We start from the raw sequence: 14,775 nt of genomic DNA, 5'->3' as shown, positions 1-14,775 counted from the left end.
TTGCTTCACCTGCTTTTCACCAAATATAGTCGGACATTCACACCTTCTTGCAGCCGAACACTTCCGCTCCACCTTTTAGTTTTCTATGGGGCATTCACACCTTTTTTTTCACTGCATTTTATAAAAACACCACAGGAACACCGTATTGAGGCTTTGTTCTGACCGCTCATTCGGTGTCGCGTTTCTTTCAAGCAATTCTCCTGGTTAGCCCGCACTCGGCTCGCTCCCAGAACCGTGTTAAAGTCTACTTCGCATTCACTCTCTTTTCTCAGCAGACTAAAAGAAAGTTTCATCTTGGGCTCCCTGAAACTTCCATCCTGCACCGCTGTTTGCTTTTTCACAAGAGCAGAGGAGAGCGCACCGTTCCCAGGGGCACTACAGTACCGGGTCGATGCTTGGAGTGAACGGAGCAAGCTCCTTTTTCAACTCCTATTGATACAAATCCATTTAATATGTAGTCCTCGCATAGAGGACACATCAGACATTAAACTAATAAGAACAGATACTACACTTGATCTTAGCCAAAAGGCCGAGAAGCGATAACTGTCCACTGGTTCACGTCCGAGGGCCCTTCCTGGCACAATGCGCACTTGTAGCGGTGTTCTTTTTATGGCCATAGTGTCACTTTGCACCTCGGCCCACCCGCTGCACTGAGCACTCTTCAGCCCTTTTAAATGGTATAACTTTACACTACCGCACGCTCCAGCAAGCACCATTCAAGCAACAACTTTGCACTCCAGCTTCGAACATTGGCACAGTCGCAACAAGTAAGGCGACTCTACTCAGAGAAGTCACTCTGCACAGTAACAAGATTTCTTTTGCACAGACAGAAAGGGCTTCATCCGCAAAGGTAAAGCCTGCCAAAAATAGAAACAACTCATTAGTGCTGCTCAACGTTGTACTTTGCAGTAAAACAAAGAGCAAATCTAAAGATTCAGGAATCCGAGAATAAGCTTACTTCCATGAGTTCTTCACGATTTCGGATTTTGCTATAAAATGAATTCCTTCACTCAAACTAAATTAAAACTGCTAAACCGCTAATCTGTTACATGCAAGGCAGATGTCAAATTCACCGAAATAGGATCTAAGGGTATTTGGCCAATCGAGCTGTAGCAGCTTCGGTAAAAGAGTATAAGTTGAAGAGTTTGTGAATAAAGGTGTGCGCACACATAGTGAGTTGTAGGAAAATAGGCAGGGAGCAATGCCGGCTGGGGTATAGGTTCTTGTATGTTGTCTGACTGTTTGATTTGAATGTGTTGTGTAAGTGTCCTGTTGAATGTTACATGTTTGGGCTTTGACACGCTTCACTGTGGTTGTTAACTGTGTGGTGTGTCCTGAAATGTTATATGTTTGGGCTGTGTGACATGCTTAATGCTTTTCAGTAGCAACCCACTTATTCATATATAGCAACTGACAACATAAGAAGTCCGGACATACTTTGATAGTAGTTGTAGAAGTATCCTTATTGATAATAGATAAACTAATTCATAGTGATAGAACAGTAGATGAACAGGTGCCTGCACATGTCTCATGAAAATAAAATGGGTGTATGATTGCTGACGGCAGAGCAATACTGCCAAACTTATGAGTTCTTGTGGCAAACTTGATTCAGTGTCTTGACGTGTATACGCTGTTTCGCTGACTTGTCACAAGAAACAAAGTGTGTTTGATAAGATCCGACCATTTTATTACGGGAGGATCAGTATGTATGGATTCTGATGTGACTGATAAACTCATTCGTATCTTAAGCATAATCTAATACGTGAGACAACGCCCTGGCACACAATCAAAAAAAAAAAAAAGAGAGAGCCTTTCTGATTTGTTGTGTGTGCTCACAGTGCAGAGTGTAGAGAAAAGAGAGAAAAGAAAGCCGTTTTGGTGTCACGGGTGTTGTGACTTACACACACACATTTCTGAATTGAGAAAGGAAATTATTTTAGAGGAAGCACTAGAGTTTAGATCCCACATTTGTTGATAGGCATTCATTTAATTTTTCTTTTAATCAGTTTTAAAGTGAATACTAACTGAGAAATGAAAAAGGTGAAGAGTTTAGAAGCTTGGTTCAAGAGCAAAACTTGGTTTATGATCAGCTGAGTCTCTAAACAGAACAGCAAAGGGCTTCATCGAACATTTAAAAAAGATTCAGATTGTTAGAATATCCAGAATTTATAGGAATGGTGGTGATTACTCTTATTTTCTAGAATGGAAATAACTGCACCATGTCTGTTTTATGAATTTAAGGGGCTAAAAAGTTTTGTTCTCGTTTTTCTATGATTAACCGAATGTATGTGAGAGTCCAAACAGACAGAAGGGTTACGGCCGAGCGCTGGACCTTCCAAAAAAGATGAGACAGGCTGGACCCGTGCCATACTAGTTAAGGCCTGCCTGTGGATAACAGGTTCTTTAAACTCTCACACACACAAACTCACACACGTTCGCACACATACACCCATACACACACACATTCTTGAACTTGCTGCAAGATTAAACCTTTGCATTAACTGACTCCAGCAACTCTGAGTCTCATTGAGAGACTTTTCTCAACAATTGGGTCCTCAAACCAGATCTCAACGTTTTTTCCGCTGTCCAGGGTCGGAGCTGAAACCGTGCACGGGGGAGTCCAGTACTCCTAATGAAAGACCCCCTGCTGAATTGCGGTAATTAGGGGCCAGTCTCCACTGAAAGGGGGAAAAAGGGACGAGATCGTACTTTTGAATCAATGGCCAGAAGCCATTGGCAGTGCAGGCATCAACAATAACGGTGTTATTTCACCCATTAACACTTAAGGTACCTCATGCAGTGGCTGTGATATGGTTACTTAACAAAATATCTTTACCAGACATGTCTCCTACATAACAGTTCTTCTTTCACAGCCACACCTTGTTGTCGAGAGATGTGCTACACTTAATCCATCCACACTGCTACCTACCCCACAGATGGAAAGCCAGAAATAACCATCAGTGTTTTACCCAGGCCAGACTTAACTGATATACGTTATGAAAATGCAGAAATAACTATATTTATTCAACAGATCAAGGAAAAAAACCCTGATGGCACAAATGCTACAGGATTTGCAGTAGTAACAGAAACTGAAGTTTTCTTAAAACAACCACTACCAAAAAATTACTCTGTTCAAGCAGTCGAATTGGTAGCTTTAACTGAAGCTTGTAAATTAAATAACAAAAAGGTTGTTAACGTTTACACTGACAGTCAGTATGCCTTCTCAACTGTACACGTGTTAACACAGCATTGGAAAAACAGGTATGTTGACATCCACAGCTAAATGTATAAACTACAAATATTTTAGCATTATTAGATGTTATTCAATTGCCATCTACAATAGACTCGTATGAATGACCGGAAGGAAAACCATACTGCCAAAGAATTTGTTTAAATATGCTGCAGTATTGAGCCACGGACCATGTCATGTCTCAACAGGAGGGATGGAAGCAATAATGAACCAGGTTTTTACAGCATATGGTTTTACTAATTATTAAAAACATTTTTTTAGAATAAATAAATGAATAAAGTTTTGTCTAGCAGGTCAAATATGTGCAAAATACATTCCACAGGGCAATCTAAGACCAAAACGAAGATAATTCCCTAAGCCAGTGTATCTTTTTCAACATATTTGTTTGGATTTCATTATTTCATTATTTTGTAGATTTCATTGAACTAAATTAATGTTAAGGGAAACGATTCTGCTCAGTGACAACAGAGGTTTTTACCAAATGGTCTGAAATATTTCCATGTGCACAAGCAGATGCACTCTCAGTAGCAAAATCACACGTAAAATAACTCATTTCTAGATTTGAAATTCCTGAAAAGATCTTCAGTGATAATTTGACACACTTTGTAAACAATGTCATCTCACTGATGGCAAAGAACTTAAAATAGACCTTAGAAACCACTGTGATATAGAAGGTTTCGCTAACACATTGGAATTGTTTTACTATTTACATATGCATGTGCAGTGAAGAATTGCTTGCTGCTGATAAATGCAAAGAAGAACAGCTTACACATAAATGCTCACATATAGGCTGCTGAATGCAATGAAGACCTGCTTATCCAGTAAAGTTCAATGTCAATGTGTAATATTCAATTAGGATTTGCAAAACAGTGAAGTTAAACAATGAATGGGTCCATAGTCGGTATGAGAAGACTACAGGAATATTTACCTGGGTGTACGTTCAAACAGAGATGAGAAAATTGCGATAAATTATTGTTTGTTTGTTTGTTAGTATGTATATGAATGTTATGTGTATAAACTGTGTTGAGTTGTAGTTACTCAGTAGTGTCTCAGTGAAACAACCGACGGGGGAAGCCTTGCGGTGACAACAAAAGCAGTGTTTTACTGATCAGTCAAGTTGCTCCAGTGTACTCCATACAAACTGGTTGGCTACTGAAGGGATAGAAAATGGGGAATACTTGTTTTAAAGCAAACAAGGAATTAGATGGGAAAAATACATGTTTTAACGGGACCCAGACAATATTAAATACTCAGACAGATGGGAGAAGAAGTGTAGTTTTGTAGGAAATCACAAAATTATTACATAAAATGAGTGAAATCAATTGAAGAATGCCTTTCTGAAGAGCTGTTTACCACAGATGAGCAGCTTTGCGACCAAGCACATTGTAGATCGCTTTACTGCCAAAATGATCTAGTTTAATGGATTGGTTTAGACATTTATAACAGCATTTTAAGAACAAAGAGAGAAACAAAAAGGGACAACGCTTCATGGTGGAAGGTGATGTATAAATAACTGTGTATATGATGAAGGAGAGACCATTTGAGCAGCACAGCCATTTCGCAGCACAGGGACAGCAGTTAAAGTTAAAGGATCTCCCATGTGGTATCACCTGTCACACTGTGTCAAGGCATCAAAAGAAGAAAAAACCACCAAACTCAAGGACAAAGAGACGAAGACTCCGGTGAACGAAGAGAGAGGACTTACAAACCAGAAATACAAAAGGATGCTCGATATCAAGATCCAGAAGAAGAGGCTAACAATGCCACGAACACTTACGATGCTGGGAATGATGCCAGCAATGAACAGAGAAGAAGATTCAGTGTCATCAATCTGCAACACGTGCCTCTAATGAGGGGGTGAATATAGAATCCTCAACGATTACAACGTCTCTGGGAACTGTGACAACAACAAGGTTTAAACCATTTTGATATATATTGTAACCTATTGGCTAAGGAATAGTGCTGAAAATGAGGTAAATCTAATCCACCACTGTCCTTGGTCTTCTGTAGGGTTTTTAAACTAATACGTGGTGGTTTGTTTTTCCAAAGAAATTTGGAGATGCATGAATCTAGTGACTTAAACCAAGTAGCAGATGGTTTTATGGGGATCATTGAGAACAAATAGTTAACTTTTGGTAGTATCATCATTTTAATGGTTGTAACTCTCCCCATAAGTGATATAGGTAAGGACTTCCAACGAGAGAGATCGTCCTCTACTCTCTTTACTAATTGCACATAATCCATCTGTACTTATCAGTTTAATATGTGATATGTCTATGCAAGGACTACATATTAAATGGATTTTTATCAATAGGAGTTGAAAAAGGAGCTTGCTCCGTTCACTCCAAGCATCGACCCGGTACTGCAGTGCCGCTGGGAACGGTGCGCTCTCCTCTGCTCTTGTGAAAAAGCTAACAGCGGTGCAGGATGGAAGTTTCTTTTAGTCTGCTGAGAAAAGAGAGTGAATGCGAAGTAGACTTTAACACGGCCCTGGGAGCGAGCCGAGTGCGGGCTAACCAGGAGAAATGCTTGACAGAAACGCGACACCGAATGAGTGGTCAGAACAAAGCCTCAATACGGTGTTCCTGTGGTGTTTTTATAAAATGCGGTGAAAATAAAGGTGTGAATGCCCCATAGAAAACTAAAAGGTGGAGCGGAAGTGTTCGGCTGCAAGAAGGTGTGAATGTCCGACTATATTTGGTGAAAAGCAGGTGAAGCAAGGTCTGAATGCCCAACCTTACATCATCAAAAGCGAGATCAGAGGTTTTTGGCTGCAAGAAGGCCATAGTTTGCCAAAAGCGGGTAAGGTGCGAATGACCGACTAAATATCAACAAAAGTGGGGGCGGAGGTCTTCGGATGCAAGTGGGTGTGAATATCCCACCATACAAGTATGGTGGAGAGGAAGCTGTGAATGGCCGACCATAGTTTGCAAAAAGCGGGTGAGAAAAGGTGCGAATGTCCAACCATACATGATCGAAACAGGGTGTTTGGCTGCGACAAGGTGTGAATGTCCACCCATAATTAATGAAAAGCGGGCAACAAGTAGGTTCGAATGCCATACCATACATCATCAAAAGCAGGAGTGGATGTGTTCGGCTACAAGAAGGTTTGAATGTCCGAGCATAGTTTGTAAAAAGCGGGTAAGAAAAGGTTCGAATGCCCGAACATACACCATCAAAAGAGGGAGCGGAGGTGTTCCGCTGTAAGACGGTGTGAATGTCCGACCATAGTTGGTAAAAAGTGGGTATGAAAAGGTGCGAATGCCCAAATTCGGCTGCAAAAAACTGTGTTCGGCTGCAAAAAGGTGTGAATGTTCGACTAAAGTTTGTAAAAAGCGGGTAAGACAAGGTGCGAATGCCTGACAATGTATGATCAAAAGCGGGAGCGGAGGTGTTCAGCTGCAAGAAGGTCTAAATGTCCATAATTAATTGCTAGAAAACATGAAAGAAAATTTTCGAAAATCAATCCGCACATGATCATAAGTGGGAGAGGAGGTGTTCAGCTGCAAGAAGGTGTGAATATCCTACCATAATTGCTGAAAAATGTGTTAGAAACGGTAAGAATCCCGGACCATACCTCATCAAAAGCTAGAGAGGTGGTGTTCGGCTACAAGTAGGTGTGAATGTCTGACTAAAGTTCAAATATATTAACAAAAGCGGGAGGAGAGGTCTTCGGATGAGTGGTTGAGAATTTCCAACCATAATCTATAAAATGCGGTGAAAAAAAAGGTGTGATAGAAACCTAAAAGGTGGAGCGGAAGTGTTCGGCTGCAAGAAGGTGTGAATGTCCATCTATAGTTGGTGAAAAGCAGGAAAAGCAAGGTCTGAATGCCCAATCTTACATCATCAAAAGCGAGATCAGAGGTGTTTGGCGGCAAGAAAACAGGTAAGGTGTGAATGACCGACTAAATATCAACAAAAGTGGGGGCGGAGATCTTCGGATGCAAGTGGGTGTGAATTTCCCACCATACAAGTATGGTGGAGAGGAAGCTGTGAATGGCCGACCATAGTTTGCAAAAAGCGGGTGAGAAAAGGTGCGAATGTCCAACCATACATGATCAAAAGAGGGAGCGGAGGTGTTTGGCTGTGACAAGGTGTGAATGTCCACCCATAATTAATGAAAAGCGGGCAACAAGTAGGTTCGAATGCCCAACCATACATCAACAAAAGCAGGAGTGGATGTGTTTGGATACAAGAAGGTTTGAATGTCCGAGCATAGTTTGTAAAAAGCGGGTAAGAAAAGGTGCGAATGCCCGACAAAGTATGATCAAAAGAGGGAGTGGAGGTTTTCGGCTACAAGGTTTGAATGTACGACCATAGTTTGTAAAAAGCGGGTAAGTAAAGGTGCGAATGCCCGAACATACACCATCAAAAGAGGGAGCGGAGGTGTTTCACTGCAAGAAGGTGTGAATGTCCGAGCATAGTTTGTAAAAAGTGGGTAAGAAAAGGTTCGAATGCCAAAATATACACCATCAAAAGCGGAAGCCGAGGTGTTCGGCTGCAAGTAGGTGTGAATGTCAGATCATAATTTGTAAAAAGCTGATGAGAAAGGTGTGAATGACCAACAATAATTGCTGAAAAATGTGTTAGAAAAGGTAAGAATGCCGGACCATTCATCATCAAAAGCGGGAGAAGAGGTGTTCGGCTGCAAGAAGCTGTGAATGTCCAGCCATAATAACTCAAAAACGGGTAAGAAAAGGTAGTATTGCCAGACCATAAATGATCAAAACAGGGAGCGGAGGTGTTCCGCTGTAAGAAGGTGTGAATGTCCCACCATAATTGGTAAAAAGCGGGTAAGAAAAGGTTAAAATACCCGACTGTACACAATCAATAGCGGGAGCGGAGTTGTTTGGCTACTAAAAGGTGTGAAAGTCCGACCATGGTTTGTAAAAAGCGGGTAAGAAAAGTTGCGAATGCCGGACAATGTATGATCAAAAGAGGGAACGGAGGTTTTCGGCTGCAAGAAGGTCTAAATGTCCAACCATAATTTGTAAAAACCGGGGAAGAAAAGGCTCGGAAGCCCGACTATACACCATCAAAAGCGGGAGCGGAGGTGTTCAGCTGCAAGAAGGTCTGAATGTCCATCAATAATTGCTAGAAAACATGAAAAAAAATGTTCGAATATCCAACCGCACATGATCATAAGTGGGAGAGGAGGTGTTCAGCTGCAAGAAGGTGTGAATGTCCACCCATAATTCCTCAAAAATGGGTAAAAAGAAGGTGCGAATGCCCAACCATACATCATCAAAAGCAGGACTGGATGTGTTCGGCTACAAGAAGGTTTGAATGTCCGAGGATAGTTTGTAAAAAGCGGGTAAGAAAAGGTTCGAATGCCCGAACCTACACCATCAAAAGAGGGAGCGGAGGTGTTCCGCCATAAGAAGGTGTGAATGTCCGACCGTAGTTGGTAAAAAGCGGGTAAGAAAAGGTTAAAATACCCGACTGTACACAATCAATAGCGGGAAGGGATGTGTTCGGCTACAAGAAAGTGTGAAAGTCCAACCATGTTTTGTAAAAAGTGGTTAAGAAAAGGTGCGAATGCCCGACAATGTATGATCAAAAGAGGGAGCGGAGGTTTTCGGCTGCAAGAAGGTCTGAATGTCCAACCATAATTTGTAAAAACCGGGGAAGAAAAGGCTCGAAAGCCCGACTATACATCATCAAAAGCGGGAGCGGAGGTGTTCAGCTGCAAGAAGGTCTCAATGTCCATCAATAATTGCTAGAAAACATGAAAGAAAATTTTCGAATATCAAACCGCACATGATCATATGCGGGAGAGGAGGTGTTCAGCTGCAAGATGGTGTGAATGTCCACCCATAATTCCTGAAAAATGGGTAAAAAAAAGGTGCGAATGCCCAACCATACAACATCAAAAGCAGGTGTGAATGTCAGATCATAATTTGCAAAAACCTGATGAGAAATGGTGAGAATGCCCGACTATACACCATCAAATGCGGGAGCGGAGGTTTTCGGCTGTGAGTAGGTGTGAATGTCCGACCATACTTGCTGAAAAATATGACAAAGCAGTTTTCACTTGGTTTGAGTGAAGGAATTCATTTTCTATCAAAATCCGAAATTGTGTAGAACTCGTGGAAATAAGTTTATTCTCGGATTCCTAAAGGTTTAGTGTTGTTCTTTGGTATACTGCAAAGTAATACTTTCTATTTTGTTGAAACCCATTCAGACATGGATAAATATGAAGGACAAAGCAGTTTTAACTTGGTTTGAGTGAAGGAATTCATTTTATATCAAAATCCAAAATTGTGTAGAACTGGTGAAAAGAAGCTTATTCTCGGATTCCTAAAGGTTTAGTGTTGTTCGTTGGTATACTGCAAAGTAATACTTTCTTTTTTGTTGAAACCTATTCAGACATGGATAAATATTAAGGACAAAGCAGTTTTAACTTGGTTTGAGTGAAGGAATTAATTTTATATCAAAATCCGAAATTGTGTAGAACTGGTGATAAGAAGCTTATTTTCGGATTTCTAAAGGTTTAGTGTTGTTCTTTGGTATACTGCAAAGTAATACTTTCTTTTTTGTTGAAACCTATTCAGACATGGATAAATATGAAGGACAAAAGCAGTTTTAACTTGGTTTGAGTGAACGAATTCATTTTATATCAAAATCCGAAATTGTGTAGAACTCGTCAATCGACGCTTATTCTCGGATTCCTGAAAAGGTTTAGAGTTGTTCTTTCCTATCCTGCAAAGTACAACGTTCTTTTTTGTTTAAAGCTATTTAGACATGAATAAATATGAAGGACAAAGCAGTTTTAACTTGGTTTGAGTGAAGGCATTCATTTTATATCAAAATCCGAAATTGTGTAGAACTCGTGAAAAGAAGATTATTCTCGGATTCCTAAAGGTTTAGTGTTGTTCTTTCCTATCCTGCAAAGTACAACGTTCTTTTTTGTTTAAAGCTATTATGACATGGATAAATATGAAGGACAAAGCAGTTTTAACTTAATCGGTTTCAACAAAATAGAAAGTATTACTTTGCAGTATACCAAAGAACAACACTAAACCTTTAGGAATCCGAGAATAAACTTATTTCCACGAGTTCTACACAATTTCGGATTTTGATATAAAATGAATTCCTTCACTCAAACCAAGTTAAAACTGCTTTTTCCTTCATATTTATCCATGTCTGAATCTGTTTCAACAAAATAAAAAGTATTACTTTGCAGTATACCAAAGAACAACACTAAACCTTTAGGAATCCGAGAATAAACTTATTTCCACGAGTTCTACACAATTTCGGATTTCTATATAAAATGAAATCCTTCACTCAAACCAAGTGAAAACTGCTTTGTCATATTTTTCAGCAAGTATGGTCGGACATTCACACCTACTCACAGCCGAACACCTCCGCTCCCGCATTTGATGGTGTATAGTCGGGCATTCTCACCATTTCTCATCAGGTTTTTGCAAATTATGATCTGATATTCACACCTGCTTTTGATGATGTATGGTTGGGCATTCGCACCTTTTTTTACCCATTTTTCAGGAATTATGGGTGGACATTCACACCTTCTTGCAGCTGAACACCTCCTCTCCCGCATATGATCATGTGCGGTTTGATATTCGAAAATTTTCTTTCATGTTTTTTAGCAATTATTGATGGACATTGAGACCTTCTTGCAGCTGAACACCTCTGCTCCCGCTTTTGATGGTGTATAGTCGGGCTTCCGAGCCTTTTCTTCCCCGGTTTTTACAAATTATGGTTGGACATTCAGGCCTTCTTGCAGCCGAAAACCTCCGCTCCCTCTTTTGATCATACATTGTCGGGCATTCACACCTTTTCTTAACCGCTTTTTACAAAACATGGTCGGACTTTCACACCTTCTTGTAGCCGAACACATCCCTTCCCGCTATTGATTGTGTACAGACGGCCATTTTAACCTTTTCTTACCCGCTTTTTACCAACTACGGTCGGACATTCACACCTTCTTATGGCTGAACACCTCCGCTCCCTCTTTTGATGGTGTATGTTCGGGCATTCGAACCTTTTCTTACCCGCTTTTAACAAACTATGCTCGGACATTCAAACCTTGTAGCCGAACACATCCAGTCCTGCTTTTGATGATGTATGGTTGGGCATTCGCACCTTTTTTTTTACCCATTTTTGAGGAATTATGGGTGGACATTCACACCTTCTTGCAGCTAAACACCTCCGCTCCCACTTATGATCATGTGCGGTTTGATATTCGAAAATTTTCTTTCATGTTTTCTAGCAATTATTGATGGACATTCAGACCTTCTTGCAGCTGAACCCCTCTGCTCCCGCTTTTGATGGTGTATAGTCGGGCTTTCGAGCCTTTTCTTCCCCGGTTTTTACAAATTATGGTTGGACATTCAGACCTTCTTTTAGCCGAAAACCTCCGCTCCCTCTTTTGATCATACATTGTCGGGCATTCGCACCTTTTCTTACCCGCTATTTACAAAACATGGTCGGACTTTCACACCTTCTTGTAGCCGAACACATTCGCTCCCGCTATTGATTGTGTACAGTCGGGTATTTTAACCTTTTCTTACCCACTTTTTAGCAACTACGGTCGGACATTCACACCTTCTTATGGCGGAACACCTCCGCTCCCTCTTTTGATTGTGTATGTTCGGGCATTCAAACCTTTTCTTACCCGCCTTTTACAAACTATGGTCGGACATTCAAACCTTCTTGTGGCCGAACACATCCACTTCTGCTTGTGATGATGTATAGTTGGGCATTCACACCTTTTCTTACCCATTTCTCAGTAATTATTGGTGGACATTCAGACCTTCTTGCAGCTGAACACCTCTGCTCCCGCTTTTGATGGTGTATAGTCGGGCTTTCGAGGCTTTTCTTCAACGGTGTTTACAAATTATGGTTGGAAATTCAGACCTTGCAGCCGAACACCTCCGCTCCCTCTTTTGATCATACATTGTCGGGCATTCGCACCTTGTCTTACCCGCGTTTTACAAACCATGGTCGGACTTTCACACCTTCTTGTAGCCGAACAACTCCGCTCCCGCTATTGATTGTGTACAGTCGGGTATTTTAACCTTTTCTTACCCGCTTTTTACCAATTATGGTCGGACATTCACACCGTCTTACAGCGGAACACCTCCGCTCCCAAATTTGATGGTGTATGTTCGAGCATTCGAACTTTTTCTTACCCACTTTTTACAAGCTATGGTCGGACATTCAAACCTTCTTGTAGCAGAACACATCCACTTCTTCTTTTGATGATGTATGGTTGGGCATTCGCACCTTTTCTTACCCATTTTTCAGGAATTATGGGTGGAAATTCACACCTACTTGCAGTCGAACAGCTCTGCTCCCACTTTTGATTATGTTTGGTTGGATATTCGAACCTTTTCTTAACTGCTTTTTACAAACTTTGGTCGGACGTTCACACCTTCTTTCAGCCGAACACCTCCGCTTCCGCTTATGATGGTATATATTCGGGCATTCGAACCTTTTCTTACCCGCTTTTTACCAACTATGGTCGGACATTCGCACCATCTTACAGCGGAACACCTCCGCTCCCTCTTTTGATGGTGTATTTTCGGGCATTCGCACCTTTTCTTACCCGCTTTTTACAAACTATGGTTGGACATTCAAACCTTCTTGTAGCCGAAAACCTCCACTCCCTCTTTTGATCATACATTGTCGGGCATTCGCACCTTTTCTTACCCGCTTTTTACAAACTATGCTCGGACATTCAAACCTTCTTGTAGCCAAACACATCCACTCCTGCTTTTGTTGATGTATGGTTGGGCATTCGAACCTACTTGTTGCCCGCTTTTCATTAATTATGGGTGGACATTCACACCTACTTGCAGCCGAACACCTCGGCTTCCGCTTTTGATGGTGTGTATTTTTGCATTCGAACCTTTTCTTACCCGCTTTTTACAAACCATGGTCGGACTTTCACACCTTCTTTTAGCCGAACAACTCCGCTCCCGCTATTGATTGTGTAGAGTCGAGTATTTTAACCTTTTCTTACCCGCTTTTTACCAACTATGGTCGGACATTCACACCTTCTTACAGCGGAAAACCTCCGCTCCCTCTTTTGATGGTGTATGTTCTGGCATTCGAACCTTTTCTTACCCACTTTTTACAAACTATGGTCGGACATTCACACCTTCTTGCAGCGAAACACCTCCGCTCCCTCTTTTGATTGTGTATGTTCGGGCATTCAAACCTTTTCTTACCCGCCTTTTACAAACTATGGTCGGACATTCAAACCTTCTTGTGGCCGAACACATCCACTTCTGCTTGTGATGATGTATAGTTGGGCATTCACACCTTTTCTTACCCATTTCTCAGTAATTATTGGTGGACATTCAGACCTTCTTGCAGCTGAACACCTCTGCTCCCACTTTTGATGGTGTATAGTCGGGCTTTCGAGGCTTTTCTTCAACGGTGTTTACAAATTATGGTTGGAAATTCAGACCTTGCAGCCGAACACCTCCGCTCCCTCTTTTGATCATACATTGTCGGGCATTCGCACCTTGTCTTACCCGCGTTTTACAAACCATGGTCGGACTTTCACACCTTCTTGTAGCCGAACAACTCCGCTCCCGCTATTGATTGTGTACAGTCGGGTATTTTAACCTTTTCTTACCCGCTTTTTACCAATTATGGTCGGACATTCACACCGTCTTACAGCGGAACACCTCCGCTCCCAAATTTGATGGTGTATGTTCGAGCATTCGAACTTTTTCTTACCCACTTTTTACAAGCTATGGTCGGACATTCAAACCTTCTTGTAGCAGAACACATCCACTTCTTCTTTTGATGATGTATGGTTGGGCATTCGCACCTTTTCTTACCCATTTTTCAGGAATTATGGGTGGAAATTCACACCTACTTGCAGTCGAACAGCTCTGCTCCCACTTTTGATTATGTTTGGTTGGATATTCAAACCTTTTCTTAACTGCTATTTACAAACTTTGGTCGGACGTTCACACCTTCTTGCAGCCGAACACCTCCGCTTCCGCTTATAATGGTATATATTCGGGCATTCGAACCTTTTCTTACCCGCTTTTTACCAACTATGGCCGGACATTCGCACCATCTTACAGCGGAACACCTCTGCTCCCTCTTTTGATGGTGTATTTTCGGGCATTCGCACCTTTTCTTACCCGCTTTTTACAAACTATGGTTGGACATTCAAACCTTCTTGTAGCCAAACACATCCACTCCTGCTTTTGTTGATGTATGGTTGGGCATTCGAACCTACTTGTTGCCCGCTTTTCATTAATTATGGGTGGACATTCAGACCTACTTGCAGCCGAACACCTCGGCTTCCGCTTTTGATGGTGTATATTTTTGCATTCGAACCTTTTCTTACCCGCTTTTTACAAACCATGGTCGGACTTTCACACCTTCTTTTAGCCGAACAACTCCGCTCCCGCTATTGATTGTGTAGAGTCGGGTATTTTAACCTTTTCTTACCCGCTTTTTACCAACTATGGTTGGACATTCACACCTTCTTACAGCGGAACACCTCCGCTCCCTCTTTTGATGGTGTATGTTCG

The 14,775-nt window shown here is 41.4% G+C and overlaps 1 non-coding gene and 1 pseudogene across 1 annotated transcript; one reads left to right on the top strand and one right to left on the bottom strand.

Annotated features, from left to right (window-relative positions):
* Positions 1 to 350: 350 nt before the first annotated feature.
* LOC140285452 (U2 spliceosomal RNA) lies at positions 351 to 541 on the bottom strand. Its single transcript, XR_011910489.1, has one exon. It is a non-coding gene; the product is annotated as a U2 spliceosomal RNA (small nuclear RNA).
* A 4,925-nt stretch (positions 542 to 5,466) lies between these two features.
* LOC140285391 (U2 spliceosomal RNA) lies at positions 5,467 to 5,643 on the top strand (annotated as a pseudogene).
* Positions 5,644 to 14,775: the final 9,132 nt, after the last annotated feature.

The sequence above is a fragment of the Leuresthes tenuis genome, unplaced genomic scaffold, assembly GCF_036924035.1.
Source record: "Leuresthes tenuis unplaced genomic scaffold, fLeuTen1.0.hap1 SCAF_40, whole genome shotgun sequence".
In the NCBI taxonomy this organism is placed as follows: domain Eukaryota; kingdom Metazoa; phylum Chordata; class Actinopteri; order Atheriniformes; family Atherinopsidae; genus Leuresthes; species Leuresthes tenuis.
Note: the sequence above shows the minus strand (reverse complement) of the source record. Positions and strands in the feature narration are given on the sequence as shown.